Source organism: Uloborus diversus, chromosome 1 (genome assembly GCF_026930045.1).
Source record: "Uloborus diversus isolate 005 chromosome 1, Udiv.v.3.1, whole genome shotgun sequence".
NCBI lineage: Eukaryota > Metazoa > Arthropoda > Arachnida > Araneae > Uloboridae > Uloborus > Uloborus diversus.
The window spans coordinates 214,091,978-214,116,387 of record NC_072731.1 but is presented as its reverse complement, the minus strand read 5'-3'; positions in this window follow the sequence as shown (position 1 = coordinate 214,116,387).

Here is a 24,410-nt window from a genome sequence, read left to right as displayed (position 1 = left end):
ATGTAATGTTCATGTTTCGCCCTACTGTCCAGTTAAACATAAAATAGTATTTTGTCTAACCGAGTTGCAGACCAATGAGATGGCAACTACTTTAAAAATTGCCCATATGCTCCAATTATGATGTGAGTAGTCCGTTTCATGATGCAATATCTTCATATTTTCGTAAGATTTTTTTAATATCCAAAAAGAAGCTTTGGGAACCGATGGAAGGTTATTTCCACGCACCGAAAGACAGCTTCAAACACCGTGAACTTGAGTGAAACCGAAATGATATGGGACGCCTAGCGCCACCTGCTCAAGGTCGCAAAATATAAAAATTTTTTTAATGTGAATTCGGTTTCTACTCTCTTATCACATACTGTGTACTTTTCTTTAAGTTTTTCTTTTTCCTCGGTTTTTGAGTATTTAAGTTCAATTTCCGGTTCTTGCGACATCACTTCCGGTGTACTTAATTGGTTCTAAGTTCGTTGCTAATTATCGTAAAAAAAAAAAAAAAAACTTAAGCATTTTTGTTGCCTGAAAAATATATTCTTTTAAAATATACAATAAAATAAAGAAGAATTTTTTGGATCTCATGCTTTTTTCTTCTTTCTCTGACTTTTACTGGGAAAGAAGGCTAGAAAGGTCATTGGCGCTCAAATCCGAAACTCCAGAAGTGAATACGTGAAATACACCGCCAGCTCAGTCATTTCCAGCCGAGGACTGCAGTTTCATGCTTATTAGCACTCATCAGCCCTGCATAGTAAAGTGACTGAGCTGGAGATGGAAAACCTCTTATGGAAGCCAAGAGGTTTTCCATCTCCAGCTCAGTCACTTTCCTATGCCGGGCTGATGTGTGCTAATAAGCACGAAACTGCAGTCCTCGGCTGGAAATGACTGAGCTGGCGGTGAATTTCACGTATTTCTGCTTTAGCCCTGGCTAATGGGCGGTAATTTACTGAATCCAGAAGTGAAGCCAGAATTCCAGATATACAATGGCGGTGGGGGGAGGGGCCAGAGGGGGCGCCCCTCCCCCCACCGCCGTTGTATATCCCCTCACTTTTCCCCCTCACTTTTCCCCCTCACTTTTTACACACATTAATTTATAACTTTTTAATTTTTCATCCTTTTTTTTGTGTATGTGCTTGAAATTTAAAAGGGGAAAAAATGGATTGTACCGTATGTTTCTGCGTATAATCCGCGGATTATCTGTTAAAAATGTAAAATTAATGAGGTGCGGTTTATATGCTGCCGCGGATTATGTCTGTGTGTGTGTGTGTCTACATCAACGCATTGAGCCTCGATATTTACAAAAGGATTCGCCGAGAACGTTACCAAGGAATCTGTTACCCAGCCTGTATGTTGTTTATTTTACATAGCTTGAATGTTATTAATGTCTTTCGTGATTTACTTATTATATTAAGCATTTTTTAGTTCGTCCTGCGTTTAAAAGCATGTGTTAAAAGCCGGGGGGGGGGGGAGCTGCGAAGGCACCCATGATCTTACCCCCTCATTTTTTCAAGGCACGAGCCGCCACTGCAGATATATAATTTTTTTTAGTCCGATTATCTGTATAAATATTATTTTTAAGATGAGGAAAGAGCATGTGCCACTTTTTACATCAATGAAATAATTGGGCTCAATGGGGGAAAAACCGCTTAAGTGAAAGTTATATAAAAAATAGTTTCAGCAGCATTATTTATTGAATAAGATTTAAATTATCAATTTTTTATGGAAACGTTCATGCTAAAAAATAAACTTCCCGTACCTAATGTTTACCTTTAATCAAAAATTAAAGTAGTTCACCCTTAAGTAATCGATCATTTTCAGAACAAGAAGCCTCAAAAATTGGTTTTTAAAGATACATTATTAGGTTATTGGAAGTTTTCTTGTCGATAGAGAAGTATATTAACTGCGCAAAGTATTTTAGTTTCCTAAGAAAAGTGCATGAAGACTAAAGACGGATTACAGAAACTTAATTTCGTAAATTAATTTTCTCAAAATTTTAAATTAAAAAAGATTTTCTTGGTTCTTTCGTTGAAAATTAATCTGCTTTAAAGTTTTGTTGTTACATGTTTGACGTCTTCACGTGAAATTATTTTGGAACTTTTTAAATGGTTCAGGGACTGAAAAGTGAAGATCGTCAGCTGCTTTTACTTTTAGGAAGTATTTTTGATGTTTATTAAAGTTAGCCTAAATTAAGTAATTCTAAAAATACGCTATTTATAATTTTTTTTTTTTTTTTGGAAAATTAAACTACAAATGCAGTTTAATTAACGCATAAAATTATTTTTTGTGAAATTCAGTTAAAATCACATGATGTAGATATAATTTTTCAATGTAAAATCAGTAAAAACGATTCTAATCAACTCAAATCATTTGTCAAAATATTTACGTTACACAAATGAGCAAACACTTTTTAAACCTATGTGTACTTTTAGATATAGTTTCAATAATTATTGGATTGACCATTCGGGTCAATTGCTTTCGGATATTGGTGTCTTTCGATTTGCAGCATTGCGAAAATTATTACGCTGGAGTTACTAAGCCCAATAAGGTTGATTTTTAATGTTGTCCTCGAAAAAGATGCTTTTTTTAGAACTTTTAGTGCGCAAATATAATAAAATTAAGAAAAAAGAAAAGAAAAAGAAGAAAAAGGAAAAAAAAGAAAAAAAAAATCAAAACAAAACATCCCAACGCTTTTGATACTTGATAGTTCACGTTGTTTTCGTCTCTCAGAAGTAAAGTATTAAAAAATATTAACTATTCACTTATTAAGGAAAAAAAAAGGAAACAATGATAGAGAAATTGGTAGCATTTAAAATAACCATCATGTGATTTTTATTTGTCTCGAATTGCAAATGCTGTAGTTTATTGGAGTGTAATATTTGTGCCAATCTATTATTTGCCTATCTTCGTGAACAGTTGAAAATCTTGAAACTTTCAGACAGAAAAAATTAATGCATAATTCAAAAAATCGTCATAATACCACAAAACAAAAATCTACTAACATAATTTCGTACCAATTATATCCACATAGAAAATCCCCAAAAACTTCCGTTTGCTCTACAAAAGTTGAGATTCTATCAATGTCAGATAATATTACTGGTTTTAAAACATTTAAAGGAAGAACATGTGAAATTTAAAGGAGGAAATCGCAAAAAGAAGGAAAATGTCTCAAATAAAGAGTTTTACAAACTACACTAATAAACCAAGCACTAACAGAAAATTTTTATTTCTAAACCTAGAAACACATTTTGCTAAGATAATAAAGATATTTACATCTCAGAATCAATTCAAGATATTTTCTTTTTTTCCCCTATCGTTTTGTTCCTATCTAACAAATGCTCCCTTCCATAGTCTCTTAAAACACGAGAGAAAAGGAGAAAAACGCTCGAACATTCGGCCTTGCATCATTTATAAGTCTAGGCGGACAAAGCTACCATCGTGTCCGTTACATCTGGCAGGTTTCAGTGTTACGTTGCCTTTACCCTTTTGTTATTAATCATTCGAACTTCCAGCTGTTCGTTGGATCTATGCTATAAGGAATTTATTCTTTGCTAAGGCAGATTAAGAAAGCTGTTCCGGGCTTTAAATAAAAGAGTGTTGCTTCGAATTGTAAATCAACTGATCAAATATTGCTGAGGGAAAACAGACGTAAAAAGCAACTTAATGGCTGTAGTCTTTTTTTTTTTTTTTAACTCGGCCCAATTTTCCAAGGATGTTACGTAACAAATACGTGACAAAAAATATTGCTTAACATAAAATGGAACAAAATTTGTTGATTTTTTAGAGCCGTATTCCAGAAAAAATCAGTTGATTTCCGTTTCGTTTCGACAAAATTTGTTGCTCAATCAGAGCTCCATTCCAAAAAAAAAAAAAAAAAAAAAAAAAAAAAAAGAAACAAAAAACCGTTTCGGGTTGACGCTATAATTCTCCCTTTAAACATTCAACGCATTAATAATTTTAAACGGATGTGTTTTGAGGAAGGATTTATGACGTCAGTTCGATGCGGAACGCTTTAGAATTTTTCTTCTGGAATAAGGTTCTTGGACTAGGGTGGAAATTGGTAGCTACTGATTAGTTTTTTACGCTATTTGCTCGAAAGCTGTTAGTTCAATCAGATGAGGTTTTTAATCAGCGTGACTACCATATTTCAAAAAGTTATACGAGAAAAAAAGATACACAACTGCACTTTAGTTGGTAGACGAAAATGTCGATTCATTTTCGCATGAATAACTTCAAGAGGTGATGCAATAGATAGTTTTTGTTTAAATCCTTATGGGCTGTGCGCTCAAGAAATAATGCAAAATTTATTTAAAAAAAAATGGAGAAAATGACTTCATAAATACCACCTTTTTTTTAAAAAAAAATAGTACTTTAAAATTATAATGTTTTTTCATTTAATTTATTTTAAATGTATTTGTACCTTACAAATTGAAGCATATATCTATCTCTGGGAGTCTAATGATTTTTCAACCATTGCTTCAGTGATATTCACAAGAATTACATTTGTTTATAACATAGGGGAGTGTGGCCCTAAGCGGGTAGGTCGTCCAAAGTGGGTAGGCTTTCGTTTGCCCCCATCGTGTGCAAGTGACGATGCATACGTATGCCGTGTTTACATGAACACCCCAGAGTTTTAATCAGTCCCTGCAAAGCAGCAGTGAAGCGGCAAGGCGCAATCAGGCTTAAAATTGAAAAAAAGGTACATTTCTAAAAAATAAAAAATAAAAAATAAAATCAAGTTTTGTAACTTGTGATTAGTTGTTAGGGACCTTAGTCGACCAGGTTATTTTTTTTATATTGCCAACGATATTACGTTATTCTGACGCCATCCACCTATAAACTGTGATGAACGTACCATCTATAAGTCCGAACTTTCGTATTTTTAAATTATTAATTTAAGGTTATAATTATTAAAATAAAAAACGTGCTCTTGGGCAAGGCGGGTATAAGATATAATCATGTATTTATTTTAAATTTCTTGGTTCGTGTGCTGACTTAGATTTTCTCTTTCAATAGGATAAGTATAACTTTAAAAAGTTATTTTTTAGGATGGCAATTAATTAGTCCATTAATTTAATCAGTTATTACTTTATGTTTTGTAAACAAATGTGCTGACTTTAAACTGGATAAGTACAACTTTTGTTTCATAATGGCAGGTAGTGAGTCAGTTATTTTAACCATTTACAACTTCATATTTGATTGGCAAATGTACCAAATCACAATTAGTCAAACTTACCCACTTTCGGCTCCCTGGTAGGGAAAAGCGGGTTTTCAAAAGTTTTTAAAGTTTGATAATAAATAAACATTGGCATTGAGAAATATAACAAAAATCACTTTTTATTTTGAAGTTCAAGAACCCTGTTAGGAAACAAAACCGAAATTTATGCGATAAAACCCCCTAAACTACGATTTTCGAGCGTTCTTCGGAAACCTACCTGCTTTGAGTCACCCTTCCCTACTATTTGCTTTAGAATATTATCTTGAATATTACTATAATTTACATTCAAATATAGGTATAAAAAATTTCAACTATTCCCGAAAGGTTTCCGTAGCGTCTGCCATGTATTTTAGTGATTTCCGTGACTTACGAAAGAAACCTACAGAACTACGGTAAAGGTATGTTACAATAATAAACAGTTTCTATAGTATGTGCAGTTGCTCCTAAAATATTGTTTTTAAATTTATTCAATTAGTAAATCTGTTTATTGAGATGTCAATATAGTAAACAGACATAATTCCTTTTTAATAATTAATAGAATGAACGGATGCCTGCATGCATTATCCTGCTGTGTATTTAGTTAAAATAAAATGTTGCATTTTTGATTGGAAAGGTTTGAGATTTTTAAAGCTGTTTAATGTATGCTGCATAATGTGTTATTTCAATATTTACTCTTTTATTTAAGTAGAAAACCGGTTTACATTATTTCAAAGTTAAGTATTGTTTCGGAGTAGTTGAAAAAAATGTTTAAATAAAATGTTTCTATAGTAGGCATCTAATACAGTTTTACCCTTAAAAAAATAAGTAAATAAATAAAATAAAATAAATAAAGAAACAAATAAAAAAATAAACAATACTAATAAAAAAATAAATGGCAGTTAAAATAAAAAACATATAAATAAAATGAAATAAAGAAAATATTATAAAGTTCTTCCTCTTTGTTCTTAATAATTTTTCAAAATTTCTCGTATTCAGAATTATTAACACACAAATCTTGTTCGAATATTTTTTAGAAATGATAAATGTTAGGTAACCAATTTATAACAATACAAATCAGAAAAATGTGCAATGTTTATCCGTTATTTTCATTAAATAGTTACTACCATTCAGCGCAATGAAATTTGAAACATTTATAAATTACTAGCAAAAATACCTTCCGTTGCCTGGATCAGTAATAATTGTGAGAAAAAATTGCTACTTTCTTTCGTTTTCTGTTTTAACTGAAAGAACTCAAAACACACTGCTTTGACGTGATTGAAAATCGAACTTCTTCCCTACCCATAAAAGTAAAATAGGAATAGGTATGAAGAACGAACGAGTATTTATTTAGAAACGAAAGCACGTATTAAAGCGTACAAAAATTTGAAGAATTTCCAAAATATGAACTAACAAAAACAAAGATCACTAAAAAAAACCTTGCGCTTTATTTAATTAAATAGTACACACACACACACACACACAAAGAAAACAAAAACTCTCTACTATGTTTCCTTTTATTCAAAATTTTCATTAAGATTGCTTTTAGTATTGCTGCTGTTAGGCAACAAATTTTCGTAAAAATGGGTTTTATATTTAATCATTTAATGGGGTAATTACATGAAATTTACTGTTTTCCATCATAACGTTTTTAAACTAAGTTTTTTACAAATAAATTATAGCCTAAGTTGCTCCCTGATACTGTAGCTATCTATGGTGAAAAATTGGTTAGCATCGGTACAGTAGTTTTGAAGATTATTTCGGACATACATACACACAGAAGTAGCCATTTATGTGTATATTTCGGTGCATTATGGAGTTTTATGAAACTGGTAGCGAGTGGCTAGATGAAGATAAATTATATCGGTGCATAAAGAACTGCTTATGATCAGTGACATTTTTTTTTTCTTTTTGTAAAATGTTCTAAGTTTTACTCATGTTTAACAAAACAACTTATATTGTTAAAAAGAGAGTGGTGGAACTGCAAAATGCAACTTTAAAATATGAGTTTAGATAAAACGAAAGAAAATTTTCGTTCATGACCAACGAAACTGGCACGTTTTGAACCTATTAAATTGGAAACTTTCGGAAGGAAATTTCTGCGGTGACGAAAATGAAGAGAATAAGCAAACTTTTCTGTAAAGGATAATTAACGTCATTTTCACGTGGTGAGATCATATGTTACTCCTGTTCAATATTGTTCCGATAAGTTTACTAGTTGAAAAATATTTTGACGATGATGGGAAATAGTTTTAGCTCACTACTGGACATAAGAGACATCTTTGAAGTATTTGTAAGTATTTTACATAGTTAACGAATAACATGATATTGAATAATGCTATGATTAATTTACGTGACAAATATGAAAAAGAAAGAAAAAAAAAACATGCACGGTAAGACTGTTGTACTAATAACATAAAGTTAATAACCATGATAGTTCCAAAATAATCCAATACAATAAAAATGCACGTACTAAAAATACGTAGCTTAAATTTTTAGCTCAGAGCTCTCACGAAGGATAAAGTAGGGTACAATTTTCCACGCTGGCCAAAAATTTAAGTTAACTGTAAAAAAATGAGTGGGAATATTGAATTGTTATCTTATTCCTGTTTTTAGTCCTGTCCTCTTTTAGTTTGCCTTATTGTCTACATATTTAAAATAAATTGTAGTGAATCAAAATCTAGGCATTGCGATCATTTAACATTAAACTTGTTTAGAAAATAATTATATTTAGCAAAACTGTAGCAATAGAGAAAATCTCTTTCAGAGCCGTAATTCCTTGAACAAATCAGAAGCAGCAAGACATGTGATGACTTTCGCATTATAAAACGAAGACGGAAATGTTGTCAAATAGAGAAGTTGGAACTCCCATGAATGTAAAATACAAACAACAGAAATTATTCTCTCCATGGCTTTTCTTAATTGCGTTGCCGTGAAACCACGAGAGCTTTTACCAAAAACCATTTTAAAAAAATCAAGTTTTGTTCATTTCAAGTTGTTCCAAAAGGTATCCAGCCAACTTGATGAAGTACTTGGTAGCCAACTATGGCATAAAAAATCAAAACTTAGTGACTTCAGCATCACTAGAACCGTCGGACTTTCGGTATACCTAGAACCGCCGAGCGGGTCATTTGGACCCCGGATTAAAATCAATAAAAAATTCACAAGCGCTCTTAACTTAGCTAACTAAAACATTTTATTTAAAAACTATTTCTAAGCATTGACATAAAGTAATTGACATAAATCGAGAGAAATTGACTTATTTTTTTAAAAGTCATAGTTTTTAATATTTATTATTCTTGAGTATCATTATACCTCTCTTCAACAAAATAGGACAAAACTTTCCCAATTTCAAGGAAAAAACATTTCTTTTAAACAAATTTAGATGTTTATAAAGAATTAAAAAATAAAACTTTTTTTCATTTACGTACTAGTTCTTGAGAGTAGAAAATCTGATTTACTGAATGCATCGTGCACAAAATTTAGTAATTAGTTTTGTACATTTTCTACAAATGGGTTTTCTACATTTAGAGCAATTATTTAGTTTTTTTTTTTCACATTTCACACTGACATCTGACTCGCTTATGCTTAGCTGGTGCTTCATTCATTGCATTTTCATTGGTTGCTTTACACTTTCTTTTTGCAGCCTTTTTTTGTGGGGAGAGAACAAACTTTTCTCTCAACTCTTCAGCTAACTCTTGAATGAATTTTCGTCGACTTATAGATTGTCCAGTAATAGTTTTACACAAAACCCAAGCATTGATTGCAGCAAGATCCAAAATATTACAAAAAACCTGTACTGGCCACATATGTGAAGCAGACTCGACTGTATATTTCCTTGCCATCTGGTCAATCACGTCCATACCGTATTTAGTTGCATTGTAGAAAGCGTTTGAATCAAGCAGTTTTTTTGGGTGATCTAAAATTTCTATGGTTGGATGGAGACTAAGTAGCAAAACTTTTTTTTTTTTGCCTTGATAAACAGTTAGACTAATATCTTTATGTGTTAGTACCGTAGCCGTATGCAATGTGGATTTTGACATTCTCACAGAGACCGGTATTTCTCTTCCAGAGCGTTTTACAGTTCCAAACAGGCTCGTATTTTTGGATTTCAATTTCTCTGCAAGCTTCAGTGTTGTGAAAAAGTTGTCCGTATTGACATTTCTGCCCTTGTTTTCATAGGGACTTATTAATCGCATCACATCATGTTCAGAAACTTCTCACCACCCATGCGAATGCATGCAACTGCTTCTCGCGAGACAGGATGGTGAGTCTCTATTCTCTAGGTACCCCAATCGGTCCACTGGTACAGATCCTGAAGACCGCCCCCGAGGGGGATTACTGGGGCAGAAACCAAACAATTTTCCCCGCCTGGCCGCCGGGTGATTGGTATAGACCTACCACCGTTGCGGACGGGGGATAACATCATGTTCAGAAAGAAAAACATCGTTGAATCGACTTTCGTGATTTATCCCAAGATATGGAAATCCATTTTTCAGATATTTTGAATCAACATCCGCAGCCAGCCAGAACTTGATTCCCAACTTATCTGACTTGTTTGGCATGTATTGGGTGAATTTACACCTAGCTTTTGTAGGAAATAACTGTTCATCTACAGTTATATTTGGGCCTGCTGTATAGTTATTCTTGCAATTATCAATGAACCGGTTCCAAATATCCGAAATAAGAGTGAATTTGTCTGTCTCTAGACACTTTAATCGCATTGATTTTATATCAAAACGTAGAAACCTCATTATTTTCCGAAATCGATTTCTTGGCATTGTATTTTGGAAAAAGGGTGGTCCCCAGTCTTTTGACCACAAACTATTCAGTTCAAGCCCTTTTGCACAATAAATTCCACGAGTACATAAAATTGCTACAAAAGTATCCACTCTCTATCATGAATCTGCCGATGAGCTTCATCTTCAGTACATTTCTGTATATGCTTCAAGATCCATTCATCTATAAAAAGCTTCCAAGCACTTAGAGGACTGTTGTTGATATCATTGCGTTTAGCATGTGCTGTTGGGCATCCAACTTCTTTCAAAACATTACACTTTGATTTTCTTCTTCTATCGTTTGTTCCTATTTCAGCGACATTCCAAACTGTGCCATCCTTGCCAGCTTCATAATTTCCAACTTTGAATGTTCATGTTGGTCCTGTTCAAAATTTCTTTGAATATGTTTATCTTTTCTTCGAATGTTTGATTTCCCTTTCATATCAGATAAATTGTCCTTCTTGATATAAGAAGGGGCAGCGACTGTTACAGAATTTTCACGGTTATCTTCACTTTCATTTTCTGAATCCGAATTCAAATTTTCTTCACTAGGAGGCAGGTATTCCTTCTCACTATTCAAAATCGAAACTCGTTCATCGTTATCTTCATCATCTGAATCATTTTCAGACAACTGTTTTAAATATTCTAACGCTTCATTAACAGTAAGGTTTCGGCGTCGTGACATAACTTTTATACATGTACTAATCACAGCAAAAACGAAACTTCGAAAAGCCTTCTAAGAATTACCTGCCACTTTTCTTTGCGATCGAAAGTAAATTTTAACGCTTCAAACTAAATAAAACTACTTCGACTCAAGACATTGAAGATTCCTCCCTATGGGGCAGTCTATTCTTGAAACGAGAGTGGGGAAGAAGTACTACTGCTACTTTTCGAAAAATACAGCTGTTTCCCGTCATTTGCGCACTAACGTAACTTACGGGTCAAATTGACCCGATCGGCGGTTCTAGGTATAAGTGTTATTTATCAGAAAAATATTTATGTTATGAATTTTTCATTTCGATAAGCTGTTGTTCACCAAAACTTATGAAAAGTTACGAAAGGAATTTTTTCTCCTATTGATACTTTTCGCGTGGTAATGAGCGAAACATCGTTTTGGGTCAAAATGACCCGGTTGGCGGTTCTAGTGAACACTGGAAACACTAAAATGCGTTCAGTGATTCTTACAGCTTCGCAGTGTTTTGGAATATCTTTTGGAGTGGTAAAATTGTCATTTTGGAGGAAACAAGCAAATGTGATTTTTGAGCGATGTCGTCAACTTCAGTTATTGATCATTTCAAATCAATAACTGGGGAAAATTTTAACAATTATAAATCATTATAAAACATGTGGTTAGAAATTTAATTTATTAATAACTTATAAATAATATTTATTATTTATAAGTACTTAACTGCACAAGCAGTGAAATACTCGCTGAATTATGTGGTAGTGCCAAATAAGGCCATGTAGATCAATCAAACCAACTTAGGATAGAAAACAAATTGCAATATAGTGATTTTATGGCTATTAGAAAGCTTATAGAGTTATCAACAGACAAAAGTGTGGCAACAACTATTACCAAAGACTCTCTCAAAAATTGCCTATACAATGAGTTTTGTTACTTCATGGTTGGTTCACTGTATTTCATTAGTATAAAAAAAATTTGTAATTGTTCTAGAAAGCTTAGTTCATGTAGCTGAGGAATCATTTTTTCCTGTGATTTCATAACCTTAGAAACGTAGACTGTAGTCTAATAAGGTCACGATTGATATTATTAGGACTCCGGTGTCTTTGTTATGACACTGACGATCGGCTGGAGGATATGATCCTCTACTTCGAAATATTGTAGCAATAGAGAAAATTTGTTACAAAGCCGTAAAAAACCGTCGAAAAAAATCCCAAAAAAACAGGATGAAATGTAATCACTTTTTCGTGATAAAAAGAATCCGGAAATGTTGTCAAAAAGTGAAAGAGTTTACCATAACTGTAAAATATAAACAACAGAAATAATTATCTTTATGGTATTTTTTCTTAATTATTCGTATGTTGTTGTGAAACCACAAGTGCCCCCCCCCACACCCCTATCAAAGCTCCGAATGTGGAATTTTCGATATAGTGTTTCTGATTTCATCAAATGGGGTATATAGTCAATATGGTTTTTTTTATTGACAATAAAGAAGTTTTAATTTTTTTTATTTTGATAGTTCTTTTGGTATATTTACTGAGTTGTTTCAGGGCTGTTCAGGGCTTGTTTTCCTGATAAGGCCAGATTGCCATTTTTTGTTAAACTGCTAACAAATAGAACTTTCAATTTTCGCATGAAATGTTTTTTGTACAATTTTGGAGCCACTTGAATCATAATTGATAGCTATATTAGGCTCTAAACTAAGGTTGGCCTTATTTGGCAGACTTACTTTATTATTTTTTTTAATGCTTATTATAAAATCTGTGTTTACTCATTAAAACAATCCCCATTCTTGATCAAAGAGCAAAATATGCTAAAATTATTGTGATTTTGAAGAAACCTATTTTTTAAAAAACAGACGGAATGAAAATGTAAACCATAACTCTAAATATACTAATTTTATATCTTTTATTATGAGAAATGAGTATGATTTAGAGAAGCATTATTGATTATTACCGTATGCAAGCGTTTTAAAGTTAATTAATGTACTAAAAACATACGGAGTAATAAAGCGTAGGAAGAATATTAAATCCGGATGAAATTGCTGAAAAAGTTGAGGAAGATAAAAGATGAGCATAAAAATAAGCACAGTATTTTTTTATCCTCAAAAAAAAAAAAAAAAAAAAAAAGAAAGCACTACAATATTTCTTGGGAGGTACTCGACATTTCACTTTAATAATTCAGCTTTTACGAATAGTGTCGAACTAATATGATTTCCTGTTTATAGCTGAAAATTTTCCTTTTTACGTATGTTACATTTTGCTTTTAAAACTTGTTCTATCTCTAATAAGGGTACATTAATTAAATTTCGAACATAAAACAGTTGATGAGAATTAAAGAGAAAAGCGGATGCTTGACGAAAATTGATGTTGACATGCGGGATAAAAGACTCTTTAGCACAGAATATAATACTTCTTTTTTGTTATTTAAAAAAGTTTTGCTGTTTGCAACTTGAATGAATTATAAGTACAATAAATGTTCGAAACCTTTTATTTCACTACTCTTCGTAAAAATTAGTGTTTTAAATAAAACCGCTTTAAAAAACCGAAACGGTAAATATATTTTAAATATCTGCTGGATAGCAAACGAAATTTTAACTATCCTCGTCAAAGCTGAAAATTGTCATATTTATGTCAATGAATATAGTCGGAATAAAATTAATAGTTTTTGTGAAAACCAGTACAAATTTTTTTACTGAAAGATTTTCTTTTCTTCTAAAATATACAACTTTTTATATTATGTTTTGGAAGAATATTCTTTTTGAAAATTTGTACATCAAAGTATTTTTTTTCGTTTAGCTGATAATTACCAAAATAGCCATGATATCAAAGTAAAACATATTTTTTTTTCCGAAAACTTCTTTTGGATGGCTTATTGCTATTTCAGTGACATTTTCTTCTCAATTTACACAGAAATTACATTTCAAACCCAAACGAAACCTAGTTATGCGATGTTTGATTTCATATTCCATTCACACTTTTTCTATCGTCGAGCTTTTGTTTGCCTCGTTGATTCACTGCTTGTTTTATTTACGTTTCGAAGTTATTTACTCTTATCCCTGCTCAGTATGAGGAGAAAAAAAACTTTGTAGTATTTGGACATCATAAACTTCCGACTTTTGCAAAACTAATTTTGCTTCCATGCATTACGTATTCAGTGAACAGTCAGCTTCTCTGTGGTTTACAATTCTGCAAAAAATGTCACCTGGGAGTTATTTTCCGTTAAAATGAAATATAAATAGATAATGCGAGTTCTGTGTTTGGTGCTGCACAATTTTGTCCAAAAATTTTTTTTGACTATTTTTTTTTATAATAAACTATAGAGGGAAAGTTTTTAATTATAGTAAGCTTTTTTACCTTCTTAAATTTTTAATCGTACTTTCTTTATACGGTCTCGCTGATTCAATTCTGAAGTTCGATTTACAGTTATTTATATTGTAAAAGTGATTGTATATTGTGCGTCGTATTGTGTGATTAAAAAGTAATTGTATATTGTGCTACCTAACACAATAAAACTTGAGCTGATAAAGTCAGTGGTGGATTTACTTGGCAGCTAATACCGCAATTGACCCCAAAGTTTATCCAGCAAGGCACATAAAAAACATATTTAATGCTATTCTGTTTATTTACAAGGGCCAGCGAAATAATTTGCGACGAACCTGCAATGAACTTTGCGACGATCCCCAACGTAGAAGGGAGATACTCGACAGTCCCCAACCCTGTTAATCCGCAATCGGCAACTGCAAGCATATTTATGCTTGCAGTTGGTTAGATGTACGACTTTGAAGTTTAAGAGAAATGACGGCAACATTTTTAAAAAAGTAATCATAAACCAAATTTTTGAAAAAAAAAAAAGCTAAAACTTAGTTTATACTTAAAAAATTAAAAAAATAAATAAATAGATATTTATCATATAAAAGTAGTTTACAAAATCTGAGACATGACGGCCCATGGAATCTAGTGATTTCACATGGAATGACCCGTGCAGTGACTCAGAAGCAGAACTAATGTCTCCGGTAGTTAGTATATTGTCTAAAACATGACTGTTGTGAATTTTGATTGAATTATGGTACAGCCATGAACAGTTGAAATTCTTAACATGCGCATCCAAATGATAGATACACAAAATTTATTCCAGAATTTAACTCATCTATTAATTTATATATGCGTTTACAGTTGTATGTCTTCAGTCTACTTAGAGGTGAATGGCAATCTCTAAGCTGTGAAAATTATTTTACCAATTTCTCCTTACATAATTTTTCCGTGAATCTGCATAGATTACATTAGTTCAATCGTACCCAATTTTATGACTAGCCAATTTACCAGCAAAAATTCATAAACACTCTCCAAACTTAAAAATTAAATCAACAAAAGGCTAAAAATAAATTAAAAAAATGAACTTACATGACTACCTTTAGAAACTAAAGAAGTATTTTCGAAAATATATTTGGATTAATCAAAAAATAATGGCTTTTGTACTCTTCATAAAAAACAACAATAACAGACATATAAATCGGATATATATTCAAAGAAAATGTCCCACTCTCTCAAAGCGAAAGTTTCATGTCCGTGCTGTTATCCCCAGGGCGTCTTTCGTTCCTTGAAACTGCCAATCAAATTTCCTAATATGTCACTAGGCTGTTCTTGGAGTGCTAGACATCTATTGATTCCTTTTGTCTCGCCTCCGCTCACGAATCCATTTTCCCGATCTTCATTTTGATTGGATAAAAGAAAATAAAGTCTCAACAATGCTTCAATCTTTGAAAGAAAGCACTGGGATGTTCTCAAGCGATAATTTTATTTTCGTGATTGGGTTTGATATGTATGATATTCTACTAAAGATGTTACATTGTTTCAGAGCACTTGGCTTTTAATAAGCTTATGTCAGTCCAAATAGTTCTTTTCCAGTAAATCCTCACTGAAATATTACCGTGTAAGGAGGGAAAAAATAACTGTATTTGTTGTAAACCAATTAAAAGTATGATAGCGAATGAGTTGAATGTTTTTTAGAAATAATCATTACCCAGATAAGCCTTGTTAGTTCAAACGCCGTCTGATGAGGATGCGAAACATACATTTATATAATAGTTAACTTTGATTTTTTTAATATTGATTTTTTAAAATTAATTTGCATGAATACATATTTAAATGATAAACATGCGATTTTTGGAATTGATCGAATTGACGAATGCGTAAGATTTGTCCTCGTGAAATATGCTCAGAACGAGATAATACACGGGTTTTTGAAAAATGGTTGATTCATTATGCAACAAAACATTAACAAAATGCCTAACAAATTGAAATCATACATTTTCAGCATCAATGTAATGCATCAATTTTAAAAGCTTTTTTTTTTCCTGAAAGAGCATGCTTAAAAACATAGTTTCTGACATTTTTTTTAAATAATTTGATAAAGTTTAATATTAAAAAAATACTTTGATCGGTGTGCTTTTATTGTTTACGCTTCTGCCAACGACATCACAAATGATGAAATGCCATTCACTGATGCCATTTACAGAGCACACTATTTAATTCGCTTCTTTACCCACGTGTACTGGCAACGATATGGTTAATAGCATGCGTAGAGCACAAAATTTAACTTGCTTCTTGATTATCATATCGTGGAAACGCGGTAGAAAGATACGCCAAAGAGAATCATTTGTGACGTCATAAAGACCACGTCTTGTTTGAAAAATTGGGCATTTAAAAAATTAATTAAAAAATAACTGTTGGCGCGTGGTGGACGGATGCGCCAAAGTAGAGCCACTATATAAATAGGCCGACTCATCAGCTTAAGTTTTGCCATTTTGAATCGGATTTTTCATTGTTGCGGTGCTAGGGTTGCAAATTAAAGTTTTGTGTTTCGCCAAATTCGCCGTAAATAATGTTTTATTTAATTAAAGATTCATGTGCAGCTAATAATCGCTCGCAATGAACAATCTGCAAACGCGATAACTCGCCAGGAAAGACAACCACTCAAACACGCGCTCCGATCCAAAATGGCTGATCTCAAGCTGATGCGCCGGCTGGTATATATAAGGGCCTTACTCCAAAGTACATCATTTATCGCGTCCTAAAGACCAAGCCTTATTTTCAAAATCGGACATTTTAAAAAATTAATTAAAAATTAAGCGTTGGGAAACTGAAAATTTTATCCTCGCTCCATGTTTTTTTTTTTACTTATTCTATCAATTTCAGTGACTAAAAGTAGTAATTTTTTCCGAAGGAAACAACCCCATTCTTCTGTTTTTTTTTCGATTAAGAGATATTAAAACTCGTTTATACTTGTTAGTAGAGTTTCTTCGAGATGATTTTTTTAAAAATTTATCATGTTATTGTTTTTTTAAACAAAAATAATTTTTGTTTTGTAGTTTGATTTATTTTAATGGTTTATAATCATAAAATAGTGTAACGGTTAAAAAAACTTTTACTTAAAACTTTAATTTACTGGTTGGTACTGATATGGAATTTTTAGGAGCGTGGAGCTGCAGAAGAATATACAGTAAGAAATGCAATGGTGTGATGGTAAAAAGTAGTTGTATTGACAGTATTTTTACCTTAGAAAAAAAAATAAATAATTACCGATGAATTAAAGTGTAACATTTCTATTGTCTTGTTTCCTATTTATATTGATATTGAAGAACAGATATCAAATATTTGAAAGTTCCTATTAAAAAATCTTGGTGGTTAAAACATGCAGTGAAACAGCTATCGCAAACGATTTGTGAGAATGCACTGAATAACAGTTTTCAATTTATACGTAGGCTGTTCAATAAGCAAAAGATTAATTTTACTGCCGCGAAACCACTCATCGAAATGTTAATTCCTGTGGCATGAAAAATGTCTGTTGTATGAATTAACAAAAGCTACTGACAGTTGGCACGTACAGACTCATGTTCCTGAGTATCACGTGATTGAACTGAAGCATGTAGAAAGTTGACAAAAGGGAAGCGTCGTTTGAACAAAGTTATACGATTAAAGTTTGTTTTCGTCTGCAAAAATCAGCATCAGAGATCTTTGATATGGTACGTGAAGTTTGCAACGATGAAGTCATGTTTAGAGTCAGCACTTTTTGCTGGTATAAAGCTTTTAAAGAAGGCAGGCAAAGTATGGAAGATATTGAACGTGAGGGTTAATCTTCACAGAGACAATAATTAACACTGCTGCTATTATCATCAAGGGGAATCACAGAATATTTTACATCAGTGATTTCTGGCTGTTTTCTTAACTTAACGTTCATTAGTTTTTAAGAAGGGGACAGAACGTTGAAATAAATACATTTAGTCCTGCAGAAAATATTCTTCAAAAAGCCATGTAAATTATGACGATTAAAGTTGTTCTGTATTTTTTATAAATTTAGTCTTATTACTTATTGAATAGCTCTCGTACATAAATTCTGTTCTGTGAAGTTTGAATTTGGTGAATTGCAGCGGTAATGGAAGGACAGTTTTACAAAAAATTGATGCATTTTCGTCTGTGAGTATATCAAAATGTATATTTTTTCAAAAATTGATGCATAGACTTTTATACACATCATAGTAAATTGCTAAAAAAGCCAAAGCTAAGAATTTTTTCGTTAGTAACTTTTTTTAATCAAATTTAAAAAACTGTAACGGAAGAACATTTTTGTGACATGATTTTCACGCTATCATGTTCTCTTCAAAAGTTAAAAGTTAAGCTAAACTAAAAAAAAGGAAAATTCTATAAAAATTAGGGCACATACAGGAGTGTTCAGCGATTACAACTCCACCTCTAGTTTTAAAAAATAATTATTTTAAGCCGCTAAATTATGTATTTGTTAAGGGTAACGGAAGGACAGTAACGGAAGGACAAGAAGTCCAAAACAATTAAACTTGGAAAATTTCAACTTACAAATATTTACTCAGTTACTGCAGCAGTCTGAAACAATGATATCTAATGCCTAAGCCGTCTGTTACAATTCTGAATTCTTTAAATACTCAATAGTTTTATCATAATCCATTGAACATTTATCTTCTTTCGCAGCAAACACGAAGATCATTGGATTTTTTTCATGTGTAGACACTAAGGATTCAGAAAAATATCACTTTTTGTAGTCCCCGAAGTTGGCAAACGAAACCATGTTTTTAAGCATTTTTTATGCCTTCGTCCCACAGCCTATATGAAGTACCTGTCCAAAATTGCTCTTTGTTAATTTCTTTCCCTTCCATCCAACTTACAAATCTTGTCCAAACGTTGATGAATCCTTTGGCATATTCTTATGATTTGGTGTTTTTGATTCAGCAGTACCTTCATTTTTAACATTATTTATAACTGAGAGTCTGTTAATTTTGAAGAGAATTCTCAGTCAATTTGTTGAAGTACTTACTCTATTCGATAACATAACTTGTTACAGGATTCAAAAAGTGCATATTTTATGTGTCAGGATCAGAATGGATCTTTTTACATCTTTTTTTCTCCATCTTTTTGAAAATTGATGTATGAATTTTCTGATCTCTTCGCAGCGCGTTTAACGGTTACATCAATGCTCTCAACAGTCTTTTCCGTGACTTGTGGCAACAAATTTGAATGCAATTTCAATTTTGTATTGCTCCATTATAAATTTCAAGGTTTTAAGCATATATTTCTACTTGAATCGGCTTGTCACATCACAAACATGTCATACCAAAATGATTTTCACATGCTTAGGAGTTTTTAAGGGTAGTTTTCATGATTTTCATCACATACAATAGAAGAAAAAAAAATCACGAAACATTTTTTAAATAAAATCGCACATTTTTGTACAGATAATACTTATATATGTTTTAAAAGTGACTACTAACTTTAAACAATATTTTTTTTTAATACAAGCATTCTAAAATTTTAACCTGTATCAGCGTATAGTTAAATGTCCTTCCGTTACCGTATTTTTTTGTCCTTCCGTTACCATTAAAAACCATATAAATTAAATATCCATTAAAATTATAAGTATGCCTCCTTGACGAGGGGCATAATTCTGCTTTGCATAAAAAAACATTAGTTTCTATACCCTTGGTGCACTAACTGAGACGTAGTAGTTTGGTAACGGAAGGACATCAAATTGTCACCTTAGTAATGGACCTATTTCATGAGATTTTAAATTACCTTCCAAAAAATTTAACTATACATTTAAAAGATAAAAGTTAACCTAAATATTATATGCTAAAAACAAGTTTATTGAAATTACAGTATGTAACAAAAAAGAGATTTTTTGCTCTGTAAAAACTCAAAGAGAAAACTTGATTTTGCCCTCGATTTTTTGGAAGTCATCAAACTATTTGGGAAAAACAGGTTAAGATTCAAAAAGTTCATTTATTTCTGAAGAGAATTCTATATGGCAAGTGACAGAATATTAAGTTTTGAAATTCAAGTGTCATGTTGCCTTTTTCCTGGAATTCACCATTTGTGAATTGAGCTAACCAATAACCATAAGCGGTTTGGAGGGGGGGGGAGTAAAGGGGGGAGGCGATAGCCTCCTCACTTGCAAAAGTCAAGGCGCTTTGTCTCCTCACTTTTCTGATATAAAAATTGACAATCGATAGAAAAATTATTTTTTACTCGTCGGATTGATTTTTTTTCGAAAACAAAAATTAAAAAAATTCTAAATAAATGGACTAATAATACATCAAATAAATAGAACTTTACATTGGGAGGGCTTACAGTGGTCATTCGTCCCGAACTTTGACATCAGATTCTATTTTTTGGAAGGTATTTAATCAACAATTTTAAAACCCAGTAATGAAGCCTAATTTCATTAAAAAAAAAGAAAGATGAAGGGGGAAAAAAGAAATTCCGTGTTTTCTCCCTCATACGTCTCTTTTGACTTCTCAAATATTTTGGTGCACCAGCCACTTATGTCACTAACCAGAGGAAAGAAATGTTTAAAGTAGTATAGAAACAAAAATCCGAGTGTCAAATAATGTATTGACGTTCGCAGGAAGAGATTGGTTTACAGTTGACTCCCGCTACAACGCGATTCGACTTACGCGAAATGACTATAATGCGATTATTTCCCCATTAAAGAATTTTTGACCTAACGCGAATTAATCACCAGCAACACGAAAATTTTCGAAAGGGCTTCGTGGTGCGTAAGTATCGACTTCGGTTGCTAATTTTTTTTTTTCGCAAATGAACCTTCATTCCTTTAGCATCACTGACAGTTGAAGTTCCCACAGCGTACTAGTCTGAACATCGTTTTGTCAGTGCATGTAAATAACTACTCCTCATTTTCCATTTATTTTTTTCATTCTAGATGCGAAACTTGAGAAATTTAATGACACCTATGACCGCTGTTTTATCTAAAGTAAGGTAACAGGACAATGGGGTATAAGTGATTCTTCCATACGCACAGTTAAAAGTGAAGAAAAAGGAAATCCGTAAAAGTTCGTCGAGTTGTGTGTAAGCAAATCGCAAAAATGATAAAAATAGAAGCTGCTCTTGTATTGTAAGTTAAAGAAACCTGGAAGAGGGGTGTTGCCATAGATGGAAACGTTATAAAAGAATTAGCGATGCAACTGTATTTAAAATATATATTCGAATAACGGTTTGATCACGCAGCATAAATCAACATCTTCATTTTTTTAAATTGCAAATATCTGTACTGAATCTACTCTATAGTACAAAATATTGCATTATTTTATTAGTATAGGGGTGGGTGGCCCAAAGCGGGTAGGCCTTCGTTTGCACCCTCATGGTGTGTTAGCGGCGATGAATACGGATGTCGTGTTTAACCGAACACCCCCGAGTTATTATCAGTCCCAGTAAAGCAGCAGTGAAGCGACATGGCGCAACCAGGCTGCAAAAAAAAAAAATGAAGTTTTCTAACTTGGGATTAGTCGAAGACCAGCTTATTTTTTTTTATCGTCAATAATATGATTTTATTTTGACACTATCCACCTATAAACTACGATAGTCATTCCGTTTTTTAAAACTATTAATTTAAGGTTAAAATTATTGAAATAAAAAACATACCTTTGGGCAAAGCGGGTCGGGCAAACCGAGTATAGGATTTAATCATATATTTATTTAAAATTCCTTGACTCGTGTGCTGACTTAGATTTTCTCTTTTCAATATGATAAGTATAATTTTAAAAAGTTATTTTTTAGGATGGCAATTAATTAGTCTATTAATTAACTCAGTTACTTCTTTATGTTTTATAAACAAATGTACTGACTTTAAATTGGATAAGTACAACTGTTTTATATGCAGGTAGCTAGTCAACTATTTTAATCATTTATAACTTCGTATTTGATTAGACCAAACCATAATTAGTTCAGCTTACCCACTTTGGGCTTAATGGGCTTAATGATAGGGCAAAGCGGGTTGTTTCGTATGTTTGTTAAGTTTGATAATAAATAAATATTGAGTTTGAAATAATACAATAATCACTTTTTATTTTGAAGTTCAAGAACCCTGCTGAGAAATAAAACCAAAATTGTTGCAATTAAACTTCAAAAACTACAATTTTCGAGCGTTCTTTGAAAGCCTACCCGCTCCTACTGTACGTGCCGTAACAGTTTATTTTATGTCCCTCTTTGCCATTGATCATTGATTTTGCATAGTAACAGTACTATTTTATGTCGAATAAAACAGCTTTAAAATAATATAAATAAAAATTCCGTTCTTGATGTAAGAAATGGTAATGTATAGTTAAGGAATAGTTTAAAACAATTTGAGGTGATGTTTACAAGTGTGTTAAATAATTGGGTATGTTTATAAAAGTTTTTACGCATACCTTTCTCTACAACGCGAAATTTCGACTTACGCGAGGAATCTTGGAACGCATTCCTCCTGTACGTCGGGATTCGACTGTGCTTAGGTCTGAGCATACTGATAAAGAGTCTTTGACAAGGTTCAGCACTCGAATTCTCTGTAATTTCCATGTCGTAGGAAAATAATGAAATATTATGTGTAGATATCAGTTCATAAAAAAAGCTATCGATGCCTAAACTTTGCACTCATTTTCTAACTCATTTTAGGAAAAATACCAGTTTTCAAGTTCGAAAAACTCTCTCTGTTATCACATTCACTTTCTTCTGACATTAAAAGCAATTTAAAATGTTGCTTTCAAGTCTTTTCTTCGCTCCTGAAAATCATTTTTTCAACTCGAGCATTCTATGTAGCGATAGCACAATGATCAACGATCTGGCGAACAAATAACTGTCGATGCAAATGAGTCCAGAAATGTAATGCTATAAAAGAACAGAAGAAAGATTTTACTTAAAGCTAATGGCAACAGAAAAAAATGAATCTCGAATAAATGAAGGGAAAAATACAAATCAAAGAAGCAGTCAAATGACGAAGAGATACGTGCTTCGAAGATATGGTTTTTATGTTCTAAAGGCAGAAAGGAATTTTCCGCTATTATGTATTCTTGAATGAAATTTTTTTTCGAATAAGATTAAGAATAAGATGAAAAACGAATGCATATTTGTTCTTACATAGAGCTAAAAGAGCTGTACGATGAATAAGACACAATTTTTTCCGAAAAAAATATATAGAGTTGAATTTCGTATTTAATGAAGTGAGTGCAGATGTGCTAAAAATTATACGAAGAGAAGAATAACTAATTTTTTACATACTTTGGTAATCAAAAAGATGCGAATTCACGACCAGCATTTATGATTGAAAAAATTGCGGAAAATGCAAATTAAGCTTGTTTGTTTTCTTGGTGTTCGTTTCGCGTGCTGCTTTTTCATGAAACTAAATATGAAATTTGATCAAAAAATATTTCATAAAGCAAATTTTAAGATGCAAACAGCCTCCAAGATTTGCGAAACTTTTACTGTTGCTGCCCTTAACCAGTTAAGTGCATTATGTACACACACACACACACACAAAGAAAAAAAAAGAAAAAAAAAAGTGCCAGCTACCTGAAGTGAAAAACGAGCAGCTGCCACCTTATCTGCGCTGTACGTTTTTCGAAGGTATGTACATACCTACACGTACCTGTTTTTTCTGAAAACGATCGCTTTTTGTTTAAAGGAGAAAACATATAGATATATGAATATTAATATATATATATATATATATATATATATATATATATATATATATATATATATATATATATATATATATATATATATATAAATGGAAAAGGTCTTACGAGTAGTTATAACCTGGCTCAATGAAAACGCAAAATATATTTTTTGTAGCGTACTATCTACCTAAAGAAGATTATAAATTTTAAAATTATATCTGCAATATTTTGTTCACAAAGTACAAAAATAAATTATTGTGTTAAAGACGGCAGGGAGATCTGTAGTTTATACAAGCATTTCATTTTTCATACTGACAGCTGTAAAATACTTTAAGAAATTTTGCTCATCTTCAGTGTACCTATCATCTTATTAAAAATTTTCGTTTTTGCAATGCAAGGTTAATGATTTTAATTATTTTCTAATTGTCTGTTCTTTTTTTTGAAGGGGGGGGGGGAGGTTTGTTCATTCATACGAAATGTTTCTTTTCTTCAGTTTTTTTTCCTCTTTTCTCAGCGGTTTACAGTTATTGCAATTGTCTTTTTTTTTGGCTTAAGCTCTATCGGCTCTATCTTCCTGCCAATTTAATTCCTTCCTGCGTAAATTTTAAACCAGTGAGAAAGCTTTTTGAACATTGTTTGCATTTCTAATAGTTCTTTATTAATCTATAATTGGATCATTCCGTGTCAACTCACACACCTAAAAAGTGAGTGCTCACAGATTTTTAACAATATTTTGCTGATTCATACCTATTTACTAAGTGGTATAAAAAAAAACAAATTTTGATCCTC